The sequence below is a fragment of the Coregonus lavaretus genome (assembly GCF_964263955.1).
Source record: "Coregonus lavaretus genome assembly, chromosome: 34".
Classification (NCBI taxonomy): domain Eukaryota; kingdom Metazoa; phylum Chordata; class Actinopteri; order Salmoniformes; family Salmonidae; genus Coregonus; species Coregonus lavaretus.
The window spans coordinates 6069280-6081377 of record NC_140021.1 but is presented as its reverse complement, the minus strand read 5'-3'; the positions used below and the strand labels follow the sequence as shown (position 1 = coordinate 6081377).

At 45.6% G+C, this 12098-nt stretch overlaps 1 pseudogene across 1 annotated transcript in view; it reads left to right on the top strand.

The window, feature by feature from the left end:
• LOC311109255 (protein 4.1-like) overlaps positions 1–12098 on the top strand; it is a 54561-nt pseudogene that overhangs the window by 35602 nt on the left and 6861 nt on the right. The window contains exons 17-21 of the transcript in view: positions 1058–1145; positions 4553–4672; positions 8188–8340; positions 11024–11143; positions 11425–11517. The product of the transcript in view is annotated as a protein 4.1-like (transcript). The remainder of the gene's footprint in view (positions 1–1057; positions 1146–4552; positions 4673–8187; positions 8341–11023; positions 11144–11424; positions 11518–12098) is intronic.

Below are 12098 nucleotides of genomic sequence, written 5' to 3'. Positions count from 1 at the left end.
TGTCATTCATTCAGACCCATATCTCTGTTATCAACCCCACAGTGTGACTACGTTTGGAGAGATCCCGTCGTCACACGCTGGTGAAATCTCATACCTCACACACTCTTATCAAACACAATGAGTAAATATCACACACACTCTTATCAAACACAATGAGTAAATATCACACACACTCTTATCAAACACAATGAGTAAATATCACACACACTCTTAGAGAAAGGATGAGAGAGGAGATGAGAGAGGGGATGAGAGAGGGGATGAGAGAGGGGATGAGAGAGGGGATGAGAGAGGGGATGAAAGAGGGGATGAGAGAGAGTATGAGAGAGAGGATGAGAGAGAGGATGAGAGAGGGGATGAGAGAGAGGATGAGAGAGAGGATGAGAGAGAGGATGAGAGAGGGGATGAGAGAGGGGATGAGAGAGAGGATGAGAGAGAGGATGAGAGAGGGGGTGAGAGAGGGGATGAGAGAGGGGATGAGAGAGAGGATGAGAGAGGGGATGAGAGAGGGGATGAGAGAGGGGATGAAAGAGGGGATGAGAGAGAGGATGAGAGAGGATTGGGGAGAGGGGATGAGAGAGCGGATGAGAGAGGGGATGAGAGAGAGGATGAGAGAGGGGATGAGAGAGAGGATGAGAGAGCGGATGAGAGAGGGGATGAGAGAGGGGATGAGAGAGGGGATGAGAGAGGGGATGAGAGAGGGGATGAAAGAGGGGATGAGAGAGAGGATGAGAGAGGGGATGAGAGAGGGGATGAGAGAGGGGATGAGAGAGGGGATGAGAGAGGGGATGAAAGAGGGGATGAGAGAGGGGATGAGAGAGGGGATGAGAGAGAGGATTAGAGAGGGGACGAGAGAGGGGACGAGAGAGGGGACGAGAGAGGGGATGAGAGAGAGGATGAGAGAGGGGATGAGAGAGGGGATGAGAGAGGGGATGAAAGAGGGGATGAGAGAGGGGATGAGAGAGGGGATGAGAGAGAGGATTAGAGAGGGGACGAGAGAGGGGACGAGAGAGGGGACGAGAGAGGGGATGAGAGAGAGGATGAGAGAGGGGATGAGAGAGGGGATGAGAGAGGGGATGAGAGTGCCATGGCTGCAGGTGGTAGCGTTGAGGAGGAGATCAAGCCTTGTGGATACTAAGACTACTGTGGTAGGTAGCCAAGCTGTCACTACACACAGTATCTGTTGGTTCAGGTATCTCTGTGTGATTAGAAAACCTTAGTCTCTGCTGCTTGGTTAGATTAGAGCCGGCTACGCCAATGAATTATTGATGAGTCTTACACATTTAACCTAAGATCCATTTGGGAGTGTAGGACTAGTTCCTATCCAGCAAACCGAAATTGGTTCTGTGAAAGTCCCCAGAACATTTGTTAGGTCACAGCAAATGTTCTCATAACCCAAAAACTGTCCAGTCGTGCTGATGATTATAGAATGTTTGTATAAAACATTTGCCTGATGTTCCAAGAACGTTCCTAGAAAACATTTAGTCTGTTCTTTAAAGGTTCCCAGAATGTTTCTGGGAACAGTCTGGTCTGAACATTGTGGGGACATTACTAGAAACATTACTGGTATATTGTGTTATTACATTACCTGGAAACCTAATGAGAACTTTTGGGGAATGTTCTGTGATCGATGTTACAGATGTTGTGCACAACATTTTAGTGAATGTTAGGAGAACATTCAAAGGACATTTCATAAAAATAAAAAAATAAGGAAAGAAATAGATTTTGTTATCAAAAATATAATTTGAAATTGTTGGGATGTTATCATCCTAATGTTGAATAAAACCCTAACTAGAAGTTAATGGGAATCTTCGCTAATATTTTGGGGAATGTTCCCGGTTTGCTGGGTATGTTATTCATTGTCAGCAGTGGATGACAATGTGACTAATTTGACCCTGTATGTAGGTCTACTGTAAATTAGCAATATGGAGAGACCGGTTTTAACAATACACTATTAACTAAGAACTGTGATACACTACATGACCAAAAGTATGTGGACACCTGCTCGTCGAACATCTCATTCCAAAATCATGGGCATTAATATGGAGTTGGTCCACTCTTTCCTCCTATAACAGTCTCCACTCCTCTGGGAAGACTTTCCGCTAGATGTTAGAACGTTGCTGCGGGGACTTGCTCCTAGACATTTCCACTTCACAATAACAGCACTTACAGTTGACTGGGGCAGCTGTAGCAGGGCCGAAATTTGAAATCCTATGACGGTGCCACGTTTAAAGTCACTGAGCGCTTCAGTAAGGCCATTCTACTGCCAATGTTTGTCTATGTCGATTGCATGGCTGTGTGCGATTGTAATATTTTTTCATACTGGCCCCCCGTGGGAATCGAACCCACAACCCTGGCGTTGCAAACGCCATGCTCTACCAACTGAGCTACATCCCCTACCAACTGAGCTACATCCCCATTTGAAGGGGTGTCCACATACTTTTGCATATAGTGTATAAGTTGCTGTCTATGTTCTATGTTCCTTCAAGTCTAAAGTTGGTTCCTTATTGCTCTTAGTTGGACTGCCATTGGAAGTCCTACTCCCCCATTGAACTGGCTAACCCCAGTCTTTGTATGTATCTTGTATGTAGGACTCTGACGGGTGGGTAATAGTAAGCAAAGTCCCTCCTAAGGTAGCCGAAAAGAAAAACATTGTCAACTATAAAGTTATGGCCGTCGATAACGCTGTGGCTGAAGGAGCGCTCGCCGGCGCCAGTGGTGGCGTAGTCATCAAGGAGTTTGGCAAACCATACGAGAGCTTCAGCCGTGAACTCACGTCCAAGACTGAGGAGATGGGAGAGAAGACCTACACCCTGGGCAAGTCCTACGACACCATGTCAGGCAAGATCGTCACCATGACGACGCGGGCCAAAGATGGTGGGGAGGCGGCGGCGGCCGCTCCGACGGTGTTCTCCAGGGAGCTGAAGAGGGCTGCGGACCAATCCACCACCACAGTGAAGATCATCCCGGTGTCGACTGAGTACGATAAGCCAGTGTCGGTCCACTCGACTCTCCCGCCCCTAGAGGGAATCGGACCCCCAATGATCACCATCCAGGAGGCCAGGACCCCCTCTCCATCTGAGGGAATGGGACCCTCCATGATCACCATCCAGGAGGCCAGGATGCCCTCTCCATCCGAGCCCAGCGACAGTGGCCTGGGCCTGGGCGCCATGCGGACCGTGGTGTCCATCCGCTCCAGCCAGGACATCAGTGATGCCGCGAGAGCAGACAGCAGGAAGCAGCTGAGGGAGACTTTTCTCCTGGGAGACAGGAGCACCACCCCTGTTGCGCCTCACACACCCCTCTCGCCACGCTCCCCAATGGCCAAGTCCCCAAAGGCCAAGTCCCCCATGACGATGCCCAAGCCTCCAATGGCCGACCTGCGTCTGAGCCCCGGCCCTGTGTCCTATCTATCCAGAACCCCATCGCCCTCCAAAGTGGTAGGATGATATGACACCCCCCCCAAAAGCCTGAAACCCCTTTCCCCCCTTTCCCCCCATTCCCCCCTCTCCCTCCCTATCCCCCCACTTTATCCGCAAGCTACTTCCGCCCCAGCCTGTCTGGTTGTCTTATCCACTGCAACAAGGCTGGACCCGGCGCTGTTTTGCACTCAACTGAATGTTCATGGGAATTGCTTGGGATTTTCATTCTATAGTTTGCTCTGTTTAGTTGAACACAAATCCCTTAGCCACGGTATTTGGTGTCATTTGTTCACTGCTTTCCGAAGCAAAACTTGCTGCTCCATGGGCACTGGCAATTGTTTACCCCTTTTATTTCGATTTGTAAATTAAAATAATCGTGTTTTGTTTTAAGCTGATCCCCATGCTACTAGCCACACCAAATGAATGCTTTACACTTTGGCTTATTGTATGGTATACTATGGTTGGTATGCCACTGACTGCTTCAGCCCTGCCGCTTTTATTTTGACTTTCCTGGGTTTGCGCTCTCTGAACTCTCTGCAGCTTGATCTGAGATGATAATATGGGCCCTATTCATAAGAGGAGACCCTCCGACACACAAGACACTCTCTTGTCTGTCTCACCTATTGCCTTTGTGACTAACATTCTCAAGAGAAAAAAACCTCTAGTTCAGTGATTGACATGTCACAGGATGGTGTTTCTACCTATGTGCTCTGTAAAAGAAATGCATTGTCTGCATATTATAGCATACAAACTGGATTAAAATAGTTGGAAACCAATTTGATAAAACCTTTTTAATTCTTGCATTGTCTTATAGAAGTTGATCACTTTAAACCATGGATATCACTCTAGGTTGTGATTGATGGAATACCTTTTGAATACCTTAGAATAAAATTGTACAAACCCAATTTTCTCAAACCCAATCTTCTAAAATGACCTTTCTTAGCGATCAATCATCACCTCAATGCTCTTATGAATAATCCCCACCAACCCCCGTCCCCTGAGCTTGTGTCTGGGCATTGTGTGAAAGACCTGTCTATTTGTCTCTCCTCCTTCCTATCTAACTGTGTGTGTGTTTCTCTTCTACTCCTGTGTGTCTATGTGTGTTGACTCTCCCCATCTCTCTGTCTGCTCAGCCTAAGCCCACCTTTGAGGAGATGTCCCCGGAGCTCACCGCTCTCTTACAGTCGGCCAGAGATCAGACCAGCACGCGGGGTTGGACTGCCTCGCCTGCCTATAGTCAGGCCCTGTTCAAGGTGGCCTCTTATACCATATGGATAATATACAACTCAACAAACGGGATGATAGCAGTTGTAGTGCATGCATATCTCCGTTTTTTAAATTATTATTTAACCTTTTATACAGGTTATTCTCATTGAGATAACATCTCTTTTGCAAAAGACCTGTTTAGTATCTGTACTGTTTGTCCCTGATGTGTTGTCCTTGTTGTTGAGGAAATGTTGTCGCTGTAGCCACTGTGTTGTCTGTCAGGCTTTTCTGTCCCCTGTCCATCCGTCCGTCCTTCCTGCCGGCCAATAAAACAGTGGACAGGTTTATGAGGAGGATTTTTTTGTCTAGACAAAGGCACCACATGGTCCTTGAGCCTTATTAACCTCTTAAGGATCGGACCCTTTTTTTTAAATTTAGCCTAAAATGACATACCCAAATCTAACTGCCTGTAGCTCAGGACCTGAAGCAAGGATATGCATATTCTTGATACCATTTGAAAGGAAACACTTTGAAATTAGTGGAAATGTGAAATTAATGTAGGAGAATATAACACATTAGATCTGGTAAAAGATAATACAAACCAAAAAACTTGTCTTTGAAATACAAGAGAAAGGCCACAATATAATATTGCACTTTAGGCGCAATTTAGATTTTGGCCACTAGATGGCAGCAGCGTGTGTGCAAAGTTTCAGATTGATCCAGTGAAGCATTGCAATACTGGACTATTTTGTATCAAGCCTGCCCAAATGTGCCAAATTGGTTAATTGATACATTTTCAAGTACATAACTATAGAGAGCATACAAAAATGATATGGTAATACAAAATGTAAGTTTACACACTCTCAGGAATGTCATACATGATGGATCATTAGCTAATACACTAACTTTCACACATCTAGATGGCCGGGCGGGGTGGGTGTGGCGCCAGAGACAGCAGGGGTTCAAACTGTAGAACCCAGTTCCTACATTTGAATATAAAAATTGATTTTATCAAACAAAACTATGCTAAATTTTTTCTCTGGGACCATTAGGATGACAAATGAGAGCAAGATTACTGAATGTATCAAACCAGTTGCCATGATAAGTTTTTGTTGTTGTTGTGCACTCTCCTCAAACAATAGCATGCTATTTGTTCACTGTAATAGCTACTATAAATTGGACAGTGCAGTTAGATTAACACTCATTTAAGCTTTCTGCCCATATAAGACATGTCTATGTCCTGGAAAGTTTGCTGTTACTTACAACAGTCATGCTAATCACATTAGCGCACGTTAGCTCAACCGTCCCGGGACACCAATCCCGTAGAGGTTAAGGAGGATTATGAGAGCGTTACCCACCCGGCATATTTGATTTTGTAACCCTACTTCACCTTTAGGTAATTTCGATAACTCAAAGTGGGGAACAAAGTGGTCATCCAATGTACACCATGTTAAATGATTTATACATGCATTCAAAAAGATCACATCGGTACTAACATATGAAGTAACCCTTCCCTACTGTATGAAAGTAGATTCTAGGTTGTCCACCCACTCTGCCCAGAGTGGGTGAAAACTTGCTATGGTGATGAAATTTCACTTCCTTATGATCTAAAATACATTTTACCAAGACAAATATAATTATTCATGTTCTGAATTGTTCTGTGGGGACTTTCTCTAACATATCATTAACATTATATGAAAAAAGTTGGATTTAGTAACCTAAAACATCCAATAATAAGCACCGAGCTCTGTTGACATAGAGGTGCAGGTTTCTTATAAAAACTTTTGTATTTTGTGGTCTTCGTCTTCAAAGTTGTTTCCAAGGGTCGCAAAAAGCTAAATTAGCATGACACAAGCTGAATTACAGTGGCTTGTCAAAGTATTCATCCCTCTTGGCATTTTTCCTATTTTGTTGCCTTACAAACCTTGATTTTTGGGGGGTTTGTATCATTTGATTTACACAACATGCCTACCACTTTGAAGATGCAAAATAAAAAAATGTGTGAAACAAACAAGAAATAAAACAAAAAAACTGAACTTGAGCGTGCATAACTATTCACCCCCCCCCCCCTCCCAAAGTCAATACTTTGTAGAGCCAGCTTTTGCAGCAATTACAGCTGCAAGTCTCTTGGGGTATGTCTCTATAAGCTTGGTACATCTAGCCACTGGGATTTTTGCCCATTCTTCAAGGCAAAACTGCTCCAGCTCCATCAAGTTGGATGGTTTCCGCTGGTGTACAGCAATCTTTAAGTCATACCACAGATTCTCAATTGGATTGAGGTCTGGGCTTTGACTAGGCCATTCCAAGACATTTAAATGTTTCCCCTTAAACCACTTGAGTGTTGCTTTAGCAGTATGCTTAGGGTCATTGTCCTGCTGGAAGGTGAACCTCCGTCCTAGTCTCAAATCTCTGGAAGACTGAAACAGGTTTCCCTCAAGAATTTCCCAGTATTTAGCGCCATCCATCATTCCTTCAATTCTGACAGTCCCTGCCGATGAAAAACATCCCACAGCATGATGCTGCCACCACCATGCTTCACTGTGGGGATGGTGTTCTCAGGGTGATGAGAGGTGTTGGGTTTGCGCCAGATATAGCGTTTTCCTTGATGGCCAAAAAGCTCAATTTATGTCTCATCTGACCAGAGTACCTTTGCAGCTCCTTCAGGGTTATCTTTGGTCTCTTTGTTGCCTCTCTGATTAATGCCCTCCTTGCCTGGTCCATGAGTTTTGGTGGGCTGCCCTCTCTTGGCAGGTTTGTAATGGATTTAATGGTGCTCCGTCGGACTTAAAAAGGCATCTGTACTTCTGATCTGTACTTCTCCACAACTTTGTCCCTGACCTGTTTGGAGAGCTCCTTGGTGTTCATGGTGCCGCTTGCTTGGTGGTGCCCCTTGCTTAGCGATGTTGCAGACTCTGGGGCCTTTCAGAACAGGTGTATATATACTGAGATCATGTGACAGATCATGTGACACTTAGATTGCACACAGGTGGACTTTATTTAACTAATTATGTGACTTCTGAAGTTAATTGGTTGCACCAGATCTTATTTAGGGGCTTCATAGCAAATGGGCTGAATACATATGCACGCACCACTTTTCCGTTATTTATATTTTAGCATTTTTTGAAACAAGTTATTTTTTTCATTTCACTTCACCAATTTGGATTATTTTGTGTATGTCCATTACATGAAATCCAAATAAATCCATTTAAATTACAGGTTGTAATGCAACTAAATAGGAAAAACGCCAAGGGGGGTGAATACTTTTGCAAGGCACTTTAGTCACCCTAATCTTGGCCACCGTACAACGGTTAAAACACCAATAACTATTGAACAGATTATGGTAGAGACATAAGGTTTGGACCATTGGTTTGCTTAGAGGATTGTCTACACAATTAATTATTATTAAGTATTTTACCCATTGGTCAAAAGATGCGTTTTTGATTGGGCACCTTACAGATTGATGCTAATTTGCCATCTGCTTCCATAATACTGTAGATTCACTCCATATTGAAGTGCAGGCCGGTTCAAGAAGACTGTTGGTGACAACTTGTTTGTTTCCTAGACAACAGAGAAGGTGGAGCGGTTCATGCTGCAGACAGAGGTGGTATCATCCCAACAACAAGAAGACCAGGACCAGGAACAGCCTGAGCAGCAGCCGGCACAGCCAGAACAGCCTGACAACATGGAGAACCAGGCAGAGCAGCAACCTGAGCAGGTAGAGACAGACTCACTGGAAGGGATAGAGGACGATAGGCCTCAGTCCGTGCTGCGCGTGCATGATGACCACTCTGACGACTCAGACACGCCAAGCGAGGCAAGTGACACTAGTGACGCCGCTAGCATAGCCTCGGTGGGGCCGGCCCTGACTGCCGCAGCCCAGGCCGCCGTGGAAAAGGCTATAGGGGCGGCGGTGAAGCAGGCGGAGGCCGAGAAGAAAACTCCAGCCCCAGGCTCGGGTGGAAGCCTAGGCCTGGGGCTGGACAGTCAGTCGGAGGGAGAGGAGTCAGCAGGGTCATTCTCAGAGGAGGAGAAAGAGAACAGTCAGGACTGGAGAGGGCGCTTCGTGCCCCCCTCCTCCGTGCCCTCCTCCTCCGTGCCCTCCTCCTCCGTGCCCTCCTCCTCCGTGCCCTCCTCTCCTATAGGAGCGTCCTGGCAGAGTCTCAGTGGGGAGGTTGCTGCTGCAAGGGCTCACTCAGAGGTAACACCCCAAAGAGCCCCAAAATGTTCCATAGTTGCCCCATTCACCTGTAGTACCTCTTCATAAGTGCTCCCCTAAACTATCCTTAACTGTCCTTCCCACTCGCCTGCAATAGCAATGGAAAAGCTACCCCCGTCTCACATTCCTTATTGCCCATGCTACTTTGAAAATGCTCAATCTGTCGCAGTCTTGCCTTCCCATTCCCCTGTAATATCACTCGAAAGATACTCCCACAATTATCCCAATCTTGGCCTCCCATTAGCTAGTATTACCAATAAGCAGGAAGCACGCAATTTATCCCAATCTTGGCCATATTACCACTGGATAAGCTACCCAACTCCCCCAGTCCTGACCCTTCTCTTTACCAATAGTAAGTAACAGTAGCCATTAGAGCCTGTGGTGCTGTGTGTGCGGTGATGTGCAGGTGAGGGAAAACACTGTTTCCTGTCCCTGTTTCTGCCCACTGGGTTTTCTATTGGAAATCATTACCATGGTCAGGCAGGCTGTACATACAGTAAGCCTGAAAACTGTAGAAGATTGCATAGAGGGAGTTATGTGTGTGTGTGTGTGTGTGTGTGTGTGTGCTATGCAAGCCTGTGTTTGTTCTTACAGCGCCACTATAAACGCTATAATATTTTGACCTGCACATGTACACAGTGTCAGTGGAAACGGTCCATATTTCTTCCTGACTTGTTGTTGCTTCATTTCCCCAATGTTGAAATACACTGAGTGGACAAAACATTAAGAACACCATCCAATATTGAGTTGCACCCCCCCCCCCCCCTTTGCCGTCAGAACAGCCTCAATTCGTCGGGGCATGGAATCTACAAGGTGTCGAAAGTGTTCCACAGGGCTGCTGGCCCATGTTGACTCCAATGCTTCCCACAGTTGTGTCAAGTTGGCTGGATGTCCTTTGGGTGGTGGACCATTCTTGAAACAGACAGGATACTGTTGAGTGTGAAAAACCCAGCAGCGTTGCAGTTCTTGACTCAATCCGGTGTGCCTGGCACCTACTACTATACCCCGTTCAAAGGCACTTCAATCTTTTGTCTTGCCCATTCACCCTCTGAATGGCACACGTACACAATCCATGTCTCAATTGTCTCAAGGTCTTAGAAATCCTTCTTTAACCTGTCTCCTCCCCTTCATCTACACTGACTGAAGTAAGGGATCATAACTTTCACCTGGATTCACCTGGTCTGTCTATGTCATGGAAAGAGCAAGTGTTCTTAATGTTATACTCAGGGTAGATTACCTTTGTGGCAATCATGAGCAGCAATTAATTAAGATGTTTTATGGACACACGTCTATGAGAAGCACAGATTGAATAGATAGCGGTCTGTTGCAGGGTTATTGTCTATCAGTCCACAGACGTTTTCAATTATGTGGACCGTTTCAGTGAAAGGGAACAGGAATTGTTTATCAATACAATCCTGCCAGGTAGACCCATTTGGCTTTCTCCTAAATGAATTAATAATAATAATAATAATATGCCATTTAGCAGACGCTTTTATCCAAAGCGACTTACAGTCATATGCTTCCACAATCCCAAATAAGACTTACTCTGTGGTGAACTGTGATGAATTCTGAGTGAAGGGACCAGGATGATGCATTTGATTAGATTCATTGTGATTATTGTATTGATCTTCTATCAGAGAGAGGACGCTCCTCATGAAGTCCTTCAGTACTTTTCCTTTCCTTCTATTTCTATGACCTTTCAATTCATTAATTGCTTGTGTCCTGTATACAATGTAATAGTGTGCATGCAAATGTGATGGCCTGTGTGTGTGGGTGTGTGTGTTTGGTGTGTGTGTGTGTGTCTGCATAAATAAATATAAGGGTGAAATCTTATTTTCTCTATCTTTTCATTTCTCTCTCTCTCTCTCTCTCTCTCTCTCTCTCTCTCTCTCTCTCTCTCTCTCTCTCTCTCTCTCTCTCTCTCTATCTCCCTCCCTCTCTATCTCCCTCTCTCCCTCTCTATCTCCCTCTCTATCTCCCTCTCTATCTCCCTCCCTCCCTCCCTCCCTCCCTCCCTCCCTCCCTCCCTCCCTCCCTCCCTCCCTCCCTCCCTCCCTCCCTCTCTCTCTCTCCCTCTCTATCTCTCTCTCCCTCTCTATTTCTCTCTCTATTTCTCTCCCTCTCTCCCTCTCCCTCTCTCTATTTCTATCTCTCTCTATTTCTCTCTCTCTCTCTCTCTCAGTTGTCTGTGCTGGAGTCTCCAGAGGTCCTGACCTTCAACAGGGCAGACGTGGTGGAGGTGACCCAGGAGGTCCCTGTAATACACACGGAAATGAAAACCGTCACATACCAGTCACTAGAGGTGAAGGCCCTCTCAAAACGTCAGACTTATTCCGTCTCATGCTCTATTCTGGATATTCTCATGTACTCCAATGTGCAACTTTTTGACCAGGGTAGTGTTTATTAGGGCACACAATGGAAAACGTTGTAAAACTATAATTACAACAAAAAACGAAAACATGCCTTTTTAAGTCCAAGTAGTTCCTCCTTGTTTCAGTCCGTTTTATAATGTTAGGTGCCTAATGAATACGACCCTGTTCTTCCATCCAATTGAGATGATGAATTGAGTCTGTGTTGTTCCAGGCCGACGCTGATCCCGAGGCGGAGGTGTTGATGAGCGCCCAGACCATCACCTCAGAGACCACCAGCACCACCACAACCACACATATCACCAAGGTAGGTACAGTGGCTTGCGAAAGTATTCACTCCCCCTTGGCATTTTTCCTATTTTGTTGCCTTTCAAACCCCCCCCCCCCCCCCCCCCCCCCCAAAGTCAATACTTTGTAGAGCCACCTTTTGCAGCAATTACCGCTGCAAGTCTCTTGGGGTATGTCTCTATAAGCTTGGCACATCTAGCCACTGGGATTTTTGCCCATTCTTTAAGGCAAAACTGCTCCAGCTCCTTCAAGTTGGATGGGTTCCGCTGGTGTACAGCAATCTTTAAGTCATACCACAGATTCTCAATTGGATTGAGGTCTGGGCTTTGACTAGGCCATTCCAAGACATTTAAATGTTTCCCCTTAAACCACTCGAGTGTTGCTTTAGCAGTATACTTAGGGTCATTGTGCTGCTGGAAGGTGAACCTCCATCCTAGTCTCAAATCTCTGGAAGACTGAAACAGCGTTTTCCTTGATGGCCAAAAAGCTCAATTTTAGTCTCATCTGACCAGAGTACCTTCTTCCAAATGTTTGGGGAGTCTCCCACACGGCTTTTGGCAAACACCAAATGTGTTTGCTTATTTTTTTCTTTAAGCAATT